We start from the raw sequence: 13,483 nt of genomic DNA on the forward strand, positions 1-13,483 counted from the left end.
AGAAAGAGGGGAGTTATGATAACTATGAAACTGCGTCAATATTTACTAAATTTTCGTGAGATCAAAAAGTGTAGATATTTTTGGAATTCATCTTCTGGCTTATTCAATATTGACTTATAAAAAAAATGGTGATCCGTAAAAATTAACCCATATGTAATTTTCGGGAAAAATAAATAAATAAGAAAATTCTTTGAAACTACGGATGTGATTGGTATGGATACCGTAAAAAGTGACAAAAAATAAAAAATTGATAGAGTGGTAGAATTTTCAGAGGGATATTGTTTCGAAATTTCCTTGCTCAATTAGGTAAAATTCATTGCTTAAATACATTGAAAATTAAATCTTTTAAGTATAACTAGTGTCTTAAATTGCCTTCAAATAAAAAACAACTTATTAAGATTGGACGCACACTTTTGGTTCTATCGCTTTCACCAGTTATGGAAATGCTATTTCCAGAAAAATCTATCCATCGTTTGAGATGTAGACGTTGAAAATTGAAAGAAAACACGTATCACAAGGAGAAGAAATACTGCCGTTTTATTGAGATTTACTGTAAACATATATAGGGGTAGTTCACCCCCTTAACTTCATTTGCGGTAAAAACGCAAAAACCCGTATCTACTACTTTTTTGCCCTCTTCAAAATGCAATTGAAACCATCGAGATAGGTGCTATAGTTTTTTTGTTATAACGATTTTGTGAATTTCAACCCCTATAACTTTTTTCCTGTGCAACCCCCCGATATGAAACCAGTTGCATTTTCCATCGTTTATCATTAAGTTGATGATCCATTTGGGTGCATTCGCTTATCTCGAGTGAAAATAGGCGAAACCTGAAAACTACCCTCGGAGGTCTCAACTTTAGGGGATATTTTCACCCCTTAGAAACGTTTTTCCGCCGATAAAAAAAAATACGTGTCTCTTAGATTTTGATGTAGAATAACATATTTCAATTTAATTGAAATCGAAGGGGGTCAGCGGAAAGACCTTCCTTGTAAGTAAATTTATTTTTCACTTTTTAGTTTCCTTTTTGAAGTCGGTTTTTTTTTGTTAAAAATTATTTTTTATAACTTCAAATTAGTATTTTGTCATGTATTATTTTAGTAAAAATTTACAGGACATTTGAATGAGATAGGAATGTGACTCTACGTAACTTTCAAGTGTACATTTCCTATAATTGTTTATTTATTCAACTAATTGTAGAATTTACGACTCAATATTTAGGCTATTGGCGAATTTCGAATTATTCGAACTTTATTTAATCAATATTTGTTCAATAATACTATGGTTAAAAAGAAGTGAGGAGTTTGACGTGACAACGTCTAATAAATCGATGAATGCCGGCGTCATACACGTAAACGGATGACTCATTGCAGCGTTACGCTCAGTGGAAGAGAGATATAGATGCTGTGCAAGACGCAGCAATCTATTTTCCACTCAGTTAGGCCTATATGTCCGAGAAGATGTTTTGTTATGACGTTGTCACGTTAAACGTGCGTTAAACTATCGTCCGTAAACCAACTTTACAGACAACCAATTTTTTTCTTGGCGGTATATAATTGCGTATAACTGCAACATTACCTCCTCTACTTTGATTGTCTGGGATCGCTACATCGTTAGCTACGAGGCCGCTTGTAGTACATACACATATATCTGTACTTTCTTATACTTGACTACAAGGATCAAGAAGATTCGTAAATAATTATGCATTATCTTTATGGGGGGACAGCGCGTACGCAGTCCCCACTACCAAAAATTACGCGTCCGAGTTATCCGCATTAGGGATAATCGCAGAGGTCAACCCCGCCGCAGTGCAATGGAGGAGCCTCGCTCTGGGGGAACCGCCTTCGTGATCACGGTGTCCCCTACGCCAGGTAAGTATGCTTAGACTGCCGCTCGTCACCACTTTATATTCCCGGGTGAATACAACGTTAGCGCGATTTAATGTTGCACTAGCGACATCTAACGAAAAACATCTGGATTTTGTTTTAAAAACATCTGCATTTTGTTTTTAAAACATCTCTGTATATATGTCAAAAATACACTGGTAAGTACGTTCAATAACCTAATGAGGACAAAGTACACTGATTGTTAATGCAAGTTGATTTACATACATGTATATGAATTTTTGATGATTCAATGTCCTACTCGTTTGAATAGTTCACACTACTATTTTTATAGTAGAGCAGTTTGCCTCTTTTTAAATGAGTAGGAGCTAATTGTAAATTCTTTAAATTATAGCCGTGGCTTTAATGACATTTTTAAATTATGCTTCGAAAACATTACGAGCAAATCCTCTGCACAAAATCAATATATCAACAACATCAGAATATGGCTAGATTTTTTAGATGCTTGTCAATTGTCATAATGTAAATGGATTGGCGAATTTAGAATATTATAAAACTACACAGGAATAAAATCAAAAAATGTCAGGAAACAGGAATACATGATATTAAAGGACATATACACGCTAAAGGTATGTAGTCACATTGATATCTATTTCGTATTCAAAACTTACATTTTTCAAACTTACATAAAAAAGTAACTCTTTTTTATGTAAAACACAAAGTAATCTAAAACATATTTAGATTACTTTGTATTTTTGTTTAAACTTAGCTAGATAAGTGTGTAAGTAATCATTAAATTTTCATTTCATACCTATTACCTACACACATTTTTTTTATATTTAAGCGCCATCTAGTAACACAGGACATAAGCTTCTAGAGGTGATTATTGTTACTTAGTTTACAGTTTTGGACAATTTTTATAGATGATGATAACTGAACTTATGATAGAGAATTTCTTTACGAGACGAATATACGAATTAACGATAAGATATAAATCAACTTTATGACATAAAGCAATTTGTTACGGCCTGGGCGTGGTAAATGTATGCTAATAAAGAATCCTTTGCTGCTGTTAGTACAAGCCTACCTTCATGATATATTTAATGCTACGAGCGCATTGAAAGGACATGTCCAGTACATATTGGCAAACTGTGAAGGAATTTAGACCCCGAAGTCTCATACATATACGTTAGATTATCTATTGGAGCATAATTTTTAATTTTTTTATATACCTATGCAATACGCACGAATGAACGACAAATACAACATACGCGTAAGAACGACCATCTTCCTTCCAATACCGGGCTATTTTATGCTATGCATTTTAAGTTAGGTAGTATTTGTTAACATTACCTATTAATTTTTACGTAACCGCAGCCTCGGGCAACAGCTAGTCGTATTTAATTAAGTTAAAAACAACTGCCTTATTGATAGTATCGCAAAAAAAAGAAATAAAAAGAGATCCGCAGCCGGTAGGATTCGAACCTACGCTCCCAGAGGGAATCTGATTTCGAGTCAGACGCCTTAACCACTCGGCCACGACTGCTACACGATATTGTATGAAATACTGACAAGTAACCTAAGCAATGAAATATATATATATATATATATATATATATATATATATGTGTGTGTGTGTGTGTGTATTTATCAAAGAGGTTGGGTTGATATTCATCAATAAATTATTTTGCATTTAGTTTATAATAAACTAGCTGACCCGGCGAACTTCGTATCGCCTAACACAAACTCTATCGTATGGTATTAAAGTTCAAATTGACTTTTAAGTATTATCACAAATCTTTTGTATGGGAGTATAGAAAAGTGTTGTTTTTAGACTTTTTCAGGAAATTTAATTTTTTTTTTTTAGAATTTTTCTCTCCGTAAGAACCATCCTCGTACTTCAAGGAATATTTTAAAAAAAGAATTAGCGAAATCGGTCCAACCGTTCTCGAGTTTTGCGCTTAGCAACACATACAGCGACTCATTTTTATATTATAGATCTGTGGTGTCAAAGAAAAGGAGATAAGTCAATTTATAGTAAACTAGCGACATTGACCCGTCCGTATTTTATTACACGATAAGTAATCGCCAATGTATTATAATTATACTAAAACCTTCTGTGAAACACGCTGCATCTTATGGTATAAGTATTATTCCGATCGGTTCAGTACTTTTCGCAGTATAACGAAACAAAAAAGCTGGAACTGGTCTCTCTGTTTATTATTATATATTCGATACAACAACAAACAACAGTAGTCAATGAATAAATATTGGAAAAATAAGATTTTTGCACCTAATTATTGATTAAAAATGATGATTTGTCTCATGGATCAAGGTCACTGATATATCGAGCAGTAAATAAATTTTGTTCTGAACGAATAATCAAGTATTTCAAATAAATATTTACATACAGTTATGGTATGGTAACGGTGGAATGGTGTCAAGAATGCTGGCAGTATTTCCCCATTGAATCGCCATGCAGGTTCTCTGGTAATTAGTTACTATGTAAAATGTCGCTGTGACTGTGCGACAAAGCCAGCCTATGATTACTATGGGCAAAACACATGCGTTGAACTTGGGGAAGCCTATGTCTAGCAGTGGACTGCGGTAGGCTGAAGTGAAAACAAATATAATTTTAATTTCTGAAATGATGACTCAAAATTTGGAGCCTACTTGAACATAATTAATTTCAGATTGTTTAAGTAATTATTTGCTTAAAATCGTTGTTCTTTACTATAATTTCTATCATTTTTCTCTTTACAATTTATTTAAAACATTCAAATCCGATCTTTGCTTTTTGTATTAGTATTAAATATTGAAATATAGTAAATCTTAAATGGGTTTTGAAGAATTATTGGTATTACATATTCATATACCTATATATAATATTCACCGTTAAAATAAAATGTTACGAATATTTTGCTTTCGATTTTTTACAATATTATACTTACTATTCACAACTTAAGAACTAAACATTATTAAAGATAGTTAAGGTATGTCTGCGTGTTATTTTCTATATACAATAAAAATCGATGTTCCTAAGTGCATAACTCGAGAATGGCTCGACCAATCCGGTAAGGTTGTTTTGGCCCACGGATGGTTTTAATACTAAAAAAATGAAATTTTTTTTTTTACTATTAACTTTTGACAGATCAAAATCAGTCTGTCCGTGCAGCTAGTATTATTCTAAAAAAGAAAATTAAACAAAAAGAAGATTAGGGGACACCCGGGTTTGAACCGGGGACCTCTCGATCTGCAGTCGAATGCTCTACCACTGAGCTATATCCCCGATGTGAAAGAGGGTCAAAATGATGAACTATACAATTTTTCCTAGTCTATAAATAGCTTTATATCATATACAATAATTATCATACTGTATCTGACATTTTAATATATACGTGAGAATAGGTTAAACGATAACTATTGATTGCTCCTAAAATGTAATAAAAAGCATATAAAATAAAAATTTAAATGTTAAAACAAAATGGAAAAAAGAAAAAGCCAACGTCACGCGGTGTTCCCAGGCGGTCACCCATCCAAGTACTGACCGCGCCCGACGTTGCTTAACGTCGGTGATCGGACGAGAACCGGTGTATTCAACGTGGTATGGACGTTGGCAATTGTTAAGTTGAAAAAGATCTTTACATACGGAGACAAACATTAAATAAAATAATTTAACAAATAAATATGACTAATCAAATGTACATACAAGCAATGTTACAAAAAAACACTTATTATAAACACAGTCTATACAAAAGTTTTCTAATGCCTTATATTTAATTATTAAGCATAGGTACTTAATAATATAATACGTAGAAACAATATTCACAACCACATGAAACATTAACAAATACCATTGAAATTTCAACAGTGTTTATTAAATATTTCTATTTAAGAATGTGTTACTTGTAAGTTTAAAGTAGATAAGGATACATACCTACTTTTTTATATATTATAGTTGCTTTCTAATCTTTCTTTCTTCTCACAAAATATCACTTTAAATAACAACTATAACACCGAAATACAATATAATAACACCGAACACCTTTGTATATTTCCCAACAAATTCACAGTCAACACTCAACAGTCACGTTAACGATTGTTTTGTTCTGTCATAATTTTTAAACGATAAATATAATAGGAATGTAAATCTAAACTTATATTATTATAATATATCGTGTGCTTTTGATAAATAAGTAGTAACAAGTAACGATAATAAAACAAATCATAAATCACTTTATACAAAAAAGAACTAAATTCTAAATCTAAAACCACCTTTTTTCGAATCAATTGACATTCTTTTTTTGTCTTTAAAAAGTATAAAAGTTGTTCTATTTGCGTCTATACCTCGTATTTTGATTGGTCGAAATAATAACTTTTTAATTTTGTATTTCCGCTTACATATTTTTTATGATGTAATTTTAAGATATAATAAATATAAACATTATATTTTTTTTTTCATTTTAAAGAACTATTAAGGTTTTAAAAATTTTGCAACAATATATTTGTAATTAAGCGACTTTTCTAATGCACTCGTAAATAAATAGGTAGTATAAATATACACTTTTTATCAAATGATAGAACGTAAATCCCTGCACAATATAGATATGTCATTTTTTTTCAAACATTATACAATATATTACTTTCAAATATATTAAAAATATTAAAATTATTTTAAACGTTTTATTATTTTAAATTTATGTTACCACACCATCTACCGCTCAATTTACAAACTATTTTAACGTACGTAATAGTGTATAACAACGTGAATAGATGACGCTGTACGTAACTAATAATACTATTTCGAGTAATTTTACTCTCCATATTGAATACCATTCATACATTTTTTTGTTTAGCAATGTAAACATTATTAAATTATACGCGTAGGATGTTTCGTGTACCGGAAATAATGAATTAATAAATAATCGTTGCTTTTTTTAAATTTATTTTATCGATTTACCGATTAATTGAAACTCGATTTTTCATATCAAAAAATTAATTATGGTGAAAAAAACACCTATACATTTTTACCATAGGGGTTATAAAGCGTCCTCTGAGACATCGAATATAAATAATGCAGTTACAAGTCGAACACCTTATACACCTTCAATTAAATAAAATTGGAGTGTCTGTTTTTCATATTAAAATAACTGCTTTTTACTAAATGCATATGGCTGTATACACGGTATATATACCAAAATAACATTTTTTACAATTTTCGACTGTCTGTCTGTCTGTCTGTTTGTTCCGGCTAATCACTGAAACAGCTGGGCCGATTTTGACGGGGCTTTCACTGGCAGATAGCTGATGTAATAAGGAGTAACTTAGGCTAATTTCATTTTATAAATTAATTTTATAACTCAGCGAAATGAACAACAACTTTTTTTGTTAGATTCCACGCGGACGAAGTCAGGGCACAGCTAGTTATTATCTATGATCAGGCGCGGATCCAGCCCTCAAAGAAGTTTGTGGTCGCAGCCAACCGAAAACCGAATATCGGTAGTAGTCGTAGTACGAAATCGCTCATGAATAATCGTGACTTATACGGCTTTTGAATTTGATTAAGTGTTTAAAATAGAATATGGCCACCCCCTCGACGCGTTAGCGCAGCGATAATAGCACTGGCTGTTGCGCAGGTGGTCGCGGGTATTCGGTGTGGTTTTCTTTAATAAATAGAGGGAAAGGTTTATAATAATTATCTTATACTATTAAACGAGCAATTCTTGTATATATATATATATAATCTGAATCTCGGAAACGGCTCCAACGATTTTCATGAAATTTAGTATACAGGGGAATACGGGGGAGATAAATAAATCTAGCTAGGATTCATTTTTAGAAAATGTCGTTTTATCCCTGTTTTTAGGCAATGAAAAAATGGCTACAATATCGTTAGAATAAGAAGGTAAATTTCGCATCTGTCAATAAAGTTGTAATAGCTCAGGGGAAATCGGCCGATCGCGCTCGGTCCAAAAGATCATGGTTCGAATCCTCACGTATTCCAGATCGATTATCGTTTTTTTTTCTTTTTTTTTCTAAAAAAAATAAAATCGAAAAATATTATTCATATTTTATCAATATGTAATTCGTATTTAAATATGATTTTCAAAAAACACGATTTACTAAGAATACCGAGCTAAGCTCGGTCACCCAGGTCCTGTATGTATAATACATGCATAATGTACTAGACTAGAGGAACACTGATAGATTTCGAGGTTTCTAGTTATAGAAGTGCCAACGTCCATACCACGTTGAATACACCGGTTCTCGTCCGATCACCGAAGTTAAGCAACGTCGGGCGCGGTCAGTACTTGGATGGGTGACCGCCTGGGAACACCGCGTGACGTTGGCTTTTTGACGTTTTTTCTATTGCACATGTGTTGTACAGCTAATATTATTACTCGTATATTGTTATTTTTTTTAATATAAATATTAAATTAGGTCATAATGCAACTCTACATTATTTCATTTTTCCAAACGTATGCTTATCATTACGTATAATTTCCTCTATATACTAGAATAGTTGTTTACCAAGGTGTGATCAAGATTTTTTGCTTATCAGTCGCCAACGTCCATACCACGTTGAATACACCGGTTCTCGTCCGATCACCGAAGTTAAGCAACGTCGGGCGCGGTCAGTACTTGGATGGGTGACCGCCTGGGAACACCGCGTGACGTTGGCTTTTTGCCGTTTTATTTGCAATTAAATTTATTGTAAAGTAGCTGACCCAGCAAACGTTGTTTTGTTTTATATGTTACTAACCCCCTTAATCTCCCCCCTCCTCCTTATAATTTAGGGGCATGAAAAATAGATGTTGGTCGATTCTCAGACCGACCCTATATGCACACAAACATTCATAAAAATCGGTCCAGCCGTTTCGTACTCCTCGTATGGTAACTAACATTGTGACACGAGAATTTTATATATAAGCTTATAAAATTTCTTTTGTCCTGCGAAATATAGTAAAAACAACTTTTAATAAAATGATTCTTTGGAACTTTTATCTAACTCTCAACCCGAGCCAGTATGAGTTCAGCGCACAACGAAGAACCCATGACGTCCTAAATGACTTACAACAAAATTAAATGAAAAAAACATTTTTTCGCTGTTATTGCTCAATATAGTGAGTGTAATTTAGTAGTCTTTGATAATGTATTGTCGCCTCAGAAAGCAGAGGGTAGAAAAGAGTCTTAAAAACTTATTTGTCCTGGTGACATCTTGTCTAAGATTCTTGAAGACCAAAGTAAATAGCATTAAAACGTCCAACAAACGCCGTGTTGGCGCAACGGTCACAACACTGGTTTGCGACTGTTGCGCTGGCGGTTGCGGGTTCGATCCCCGCACGTGATAATTTGTATTGACCATACAGATGTCTGCCGTGGTCTGAGTGTTTGTGCAGTCTTTGTGGGTCTCCCCACCGTGCCTTAGAGAGCACGTTAAGCCGTCCGTCCCGGTTGTTATCTTGTACACCTAATAACGATCGTTACTCATATTAGGAAATATACCCGCCAACCCGCATTGGAGCAGCGTGGTGGATAAAGCTCTGATCCTTCTCCTACATGGGGAAAGAGGCCTATTCCGTGGGATATTACAGGCTGAAGCGTCCAGCAAAAGTGGCACCACATAAATTTGCGTCCAAGGATAAATCGGTGGACCGACTGTCTGCAATCTGATCTCTGACTCATATTCTTTCTCTTCGATAAATAAAATAAGTAAATTTATTATTTGCAAAAAGTTTCCCAAGGAGGGTTGATGTCAGGCAGGCGGCCGGTCGTAAAATATACAAGCCAAATCACATTACAACATGGAAAACATGTTGTGCCGACCCTACATAAGTGGGATAAGGGCAGGAAGATGATGATGATGATTATTTGCAAAAAGTGTGCGTTGGCCGGGAATCGAACCCGGATCAACTGCTTGGAAGGCAACTATGCTGACCATTACACCACCAACGCCGTGATAAAATTCTTGAAATTATCGTCCCAATACCGATATTAACACACAAACAATACCACCTTTATCAATAAGAACATTATACTTCATTGTGGCTGTGTAAACATAAAGTGTAATTCATGCCTATGTCATATTTTCATACACTCATGATGAAGTATAATAACTCGTCTATTTAATTATTAGAAGGTAAGGAGGAAATCCAGAAAATTCACCGTAAGCCGTTGAGTCAATAAGGCCTTATGAGTAGAAAACTTAAAACTTTACCTGATGATTTCATTGAGAAAAGGTACTGCCGGAAATATCTTCCTCAAAATTTAGATCAGCCTGAAAGTACATCACCCTTACAGAAGATCACAGCTGAAGAATTCTGCTCTTAATTAGTGTGTGTTTCTGTGGTAAGTAAGATAGCCAAAGAAGGAATGGTCAGGGTCAGTATTGCAATATTTGTGGTTTTGTAGGTGTCCGTACGGTACGGTATAAACACATCAAATGGGAATTTACACTTGTATATTGCTTTAGTATGCTTATTATTTATTTATTTATTTATTTATTTACAGAAGAAAAAAAGATACAATTTATGTGATAAACAGTGCAGCAAAAACAATGAATAGTTTAACAGTGCACTGTGTTTCTAAAGTAATAATACTAAAGTACATACTATATTATTTACTAACATAAAAATATGATATAAAGCTATACAAATATAGATTATTATACATGTGAATATAATTGGAAAGAAAAAAAAAATAACATTAAGTGGTTAAAAAAAAGTAATAATAATAATAAAAATAATAAATGTGGTCATGTCAATCTCTCTCTTTAACTTGTTCTAAAAAGAATTTTTTAAATATGTTTTTATAGTTATTTTTTTTAATTTTTTTTTTTTAAATTCGATGGCAGATTATTTATTAGGAAAGGAATAATATATTCAAGCGTACGTTTTCCATAAAAATTACTATGCCTAGGTATTTTTAATGTGTGATTTGTAATATTTCTTGTTAGTTTATAGTGACTCATTTTTATTTGAATGTTTGAATTAAAATATTGTTCTATTAATAATGTATATTTCATTTTAGTGTGTATTGGCATTACTTTGCAGTAGTTAAATAATTTCAAGGCGTTGTTTTTGTATTTATTTCTTATGTATATGGGTACGATTGTTTTTAAGATTCGTAATTGGAGATGATAGATTCTATCGACATGTGATTTAAATGTAAGACCGTAGGTGCTTAGTCCATAAGATATAATAGATTCACCTAAAGATTTATAAAACATTAATAGTATTGAGAATGGAATTTTGGGTTTAATTATGGTTAATTTGGCTAAAAGGGCACGTAATTTGTCACAGACATTGTTTATATGTTCTTTCCAATTGAGGTTAGTATCTATAGTAATACCAAGGTAACGCTGAGTTTTAACAAAGTCAATGTGGTTACAGTTGCAGGTACCAGTATATGAATTATGAAAACATTGATGGCTATGTGCAGTGATTTGTATGTCCCCAGAGAATCTATTTTGCGTTGAGCTTATATAGATGGCTTTTGTTTTTTCTCTATTTATTACTAGGCCAACATCATGGGACCATTTTGAAAGTTGGTCAAAATCATATTGAATTTTTTTAATTGCTTGTTTTATATCATGATGGGCCGACAGAAGACATGTATCATCCGCATATTGATACATTTCACAGGTTTTTACAACGTTTTTAAGATCGTTAACATATGTTAAGTAATGAAGGGGTCCTAAAACTGAACCCTGTGCAGTTCCTTCTGTTATTGCTATTTCGTCACTGAGGGTATCAGTAATTTTAACGCGATATGTTCTATTTGAAAGATAATTATAACACCAATTTAGAAGTGGGCCCCTGATTCCGTTATTTTCTAATTTTTCAAGAAGAATGTTATGTTGTAGAGTATCAAATGCTTTGCTATAATCTATAAATATTACTAAAATGTGCTTTTTATCGTTCAAGTGTTTATTTACAGAATTTGAAAATATTGATAAAAGTTGTGTAGTACTTTTTAACTGACTTCCAAAAAAGGAGGAGGTTCTCAATTCGACTGTATTTTTTTTTTTTTTTTTTTTTTTTTTTTTTTTTTTATGTATGTTACATCAGAACTTTTGCCCGTGTGGACCGATTTCGACAAATTTTGTTTTAATCGAAAGGTGGTGTGTGCCAATTGGTCCCATTTAAATTTATTTGAGATCTAACAACTACTTTTCGAGTTATATCTAATAATGTGTTTTTACTTGACGCTTTTTTCGTCGACCTACGTTGTATTATACCGCATAACTTTCTACTGGATGTACCGATCTTGATAATTCTTTTTTTGTTGGAAAGGGGATATCCCTAGTTTAATACCGTGATAAGGGAACTAGGATCTGATGATGGGATCCCAGAGGAATCGAGGGAAACTCTCGAAAATCCATAATAACTTTTTACTGGGTGTACCGATTTTGATAATTTTTAATTTAATCGAAAGCTGATGTTTATCATGTGGTCACATATAAATTTTATCGAGATCTGATAACTACTTTTTAAGTAATCTTTAATAACGCGTAGTTGCTTGACTATTTTTTCGTCGATCTACGTTGTATTACTTGTCGATGTAATTGAAGTCGGTTTTTTTTTCGTTTGCGAGCAAACACAATTATTTTGGCTGAAAACCGAATTGATTACTATATAATATGTTATTTTTATTATAGAAATTTTGAATTTGTTGATGAATGTATTTTTCCGTTATTTTATCAATTATTGGTAAAATAGTTACAGGTCTATAATTATCATATGAGTCAAAGTTTCCTTTTTTTTATTATAGGTCTTACAGTACCTGTTTTGCTTCAATGGGTGACGAGGAAGTAGACCGGCTTCCGCCCTTTACTGATTCACTTAGTATTCCCCAAAACAAAGTTCCTGATATACATCTCGCTGCCGCGAACAGGCCTTTTCATCAAACATCAGAAGAGTTGGAGCTCAAACCAGCACGCCGCTGCACTGGAGGCTGGCAGACAAATTTTCTACCATGAGAATCTTAAAAGATAATTGCTTCAAGAATAAGAATAAGGAGGTAAGGATTATGACAGTGGTGGTGGAAGTGTCTGGTGTTTGTTTTGTCTATTTTCGAATCCTTGACAGTGGGATTGAATGAGACTTAACTACTTTTTTAACCGAATTCGAAAAAAGGAGTAAGTTCCACGGAGGTTCTCAATGCGAATGTTTATTTATATGTTACCCCGTAACTTTTTAAAGTCTAAATTGTAGAGAATTCTTTCTTTGATAAAAATTTGTCGCATATCGTGTGTTCTTATTTTAATTTGAACGAAATCTGACAAGTTTTTGATTTACCCTTAATAATGTGTATTTCATTGATTATTTTCTCAACTACTTAGGGTACATTAATTGTTGATGTAATTTGAAATCAGGTATTTTTGATTGCAAGCAAACATAAATATAAAAGCGAACATTATTATAAACTATGAACTGAAAACACACACAGCTGTATAGACAAGCCTTAATTCTAGTCGACTGAATGCACGGTTCTGCATGGTTTCCTGTCTTTTGAAATCGTGGAACAGTGATTCCCACTAATTTTTAAGAGTTTACACCTCAGTTAGTTCAGCCTATTGCAGTCCACGCTGGACATAGGCCTCCCCAAGTTCGCGCCAGACATCCTGGATTTCCGC

General features: G+C 33.0%; 1 long non-coding RNA gene and 7 other non-coding genes across 8 annotated transcripts; 3 read left to right on the forward strand and 5 right to left on the reverse strand.

The window, feature by feature from the left end:
• The first annotated feature begins 532 nt into the window (after positions 1–532).
• LOC123664706 lies at positions 533–13,334 on the forward strand. The gene is made up of 3 exons (XR_006744871.1): positions 533–996; positions 1,130–1,137; positions 13,322–13,334. It is a non-coding gene; the product is annotated as an uncharacterized LOC123664706 (long non-coding RNA).
• Positions 1,719–1,880, reverse strand: LOC123664795. Its single transcript, XR_006744908.1, has one exon. It is a non-coding gene; the product is annotated as a U1 spliceosomal RNA (small nuclear RNA).
• Positions 3,310–3,391, reverse strand: Trnas-cga. Its single transcript has one exon. It is a non-coding gene; the product is annotated as a tRNA-Ser (tRNA).
• On the reverse strand, positions 5,063–5,134 carry Trnac-gca. Its single transcript has one exon. It is a non-coding gene; the product is annotated as a tRNA-Cys (tRNA).
• On the reverse strand, positions 5,345–5,463 carry LOC123664840. The gene has a single exon (XR_006744945.1). It is a non-coding gene; the product is annotated as a 5S ribosomal RNA (ribosomal RNA).
• On the forward strand, positions 8,079–8,197 carry LOC123664832. Its single transcript, XR_006744938.1, has one exon. It is a non-coding gene; the product is annotated as a 5S ribosomal RNA (ribosomal RNA).
• Positions 8,410–8,528, forward strand: LOC123664834. The gene has a single exon (XR_006744940.1). It is a non-coding gene; the product is annotated as a 5S ribosomal RNA (ribosomal RNA).
• On the reverse strand, positions 9,730–9,801 carry Trnag-ucc. The gene has a single exon. It is a non-coding gene; the product is annotated as a tRNA-Gly (tRNA).
• Positions 13,335–13,483: the final 149 nt, after the last annotated feature.

The sequence above is a fragment of the Melitaea cinxia genome, chromosome 22 (assembly GCF_905220565.1).
Source record: "Melitaea cinxia chromosome 22, ilMelCinx1.1, whole genome shotgun sequence".
In the NCBI taxonomy this organism is placed as follows: Eukaryota; Metazoa; Arthropoda; class Insecta; order Lepidoptera; family Nymphalidae; genus Melitaea; species Melitaea cinxia.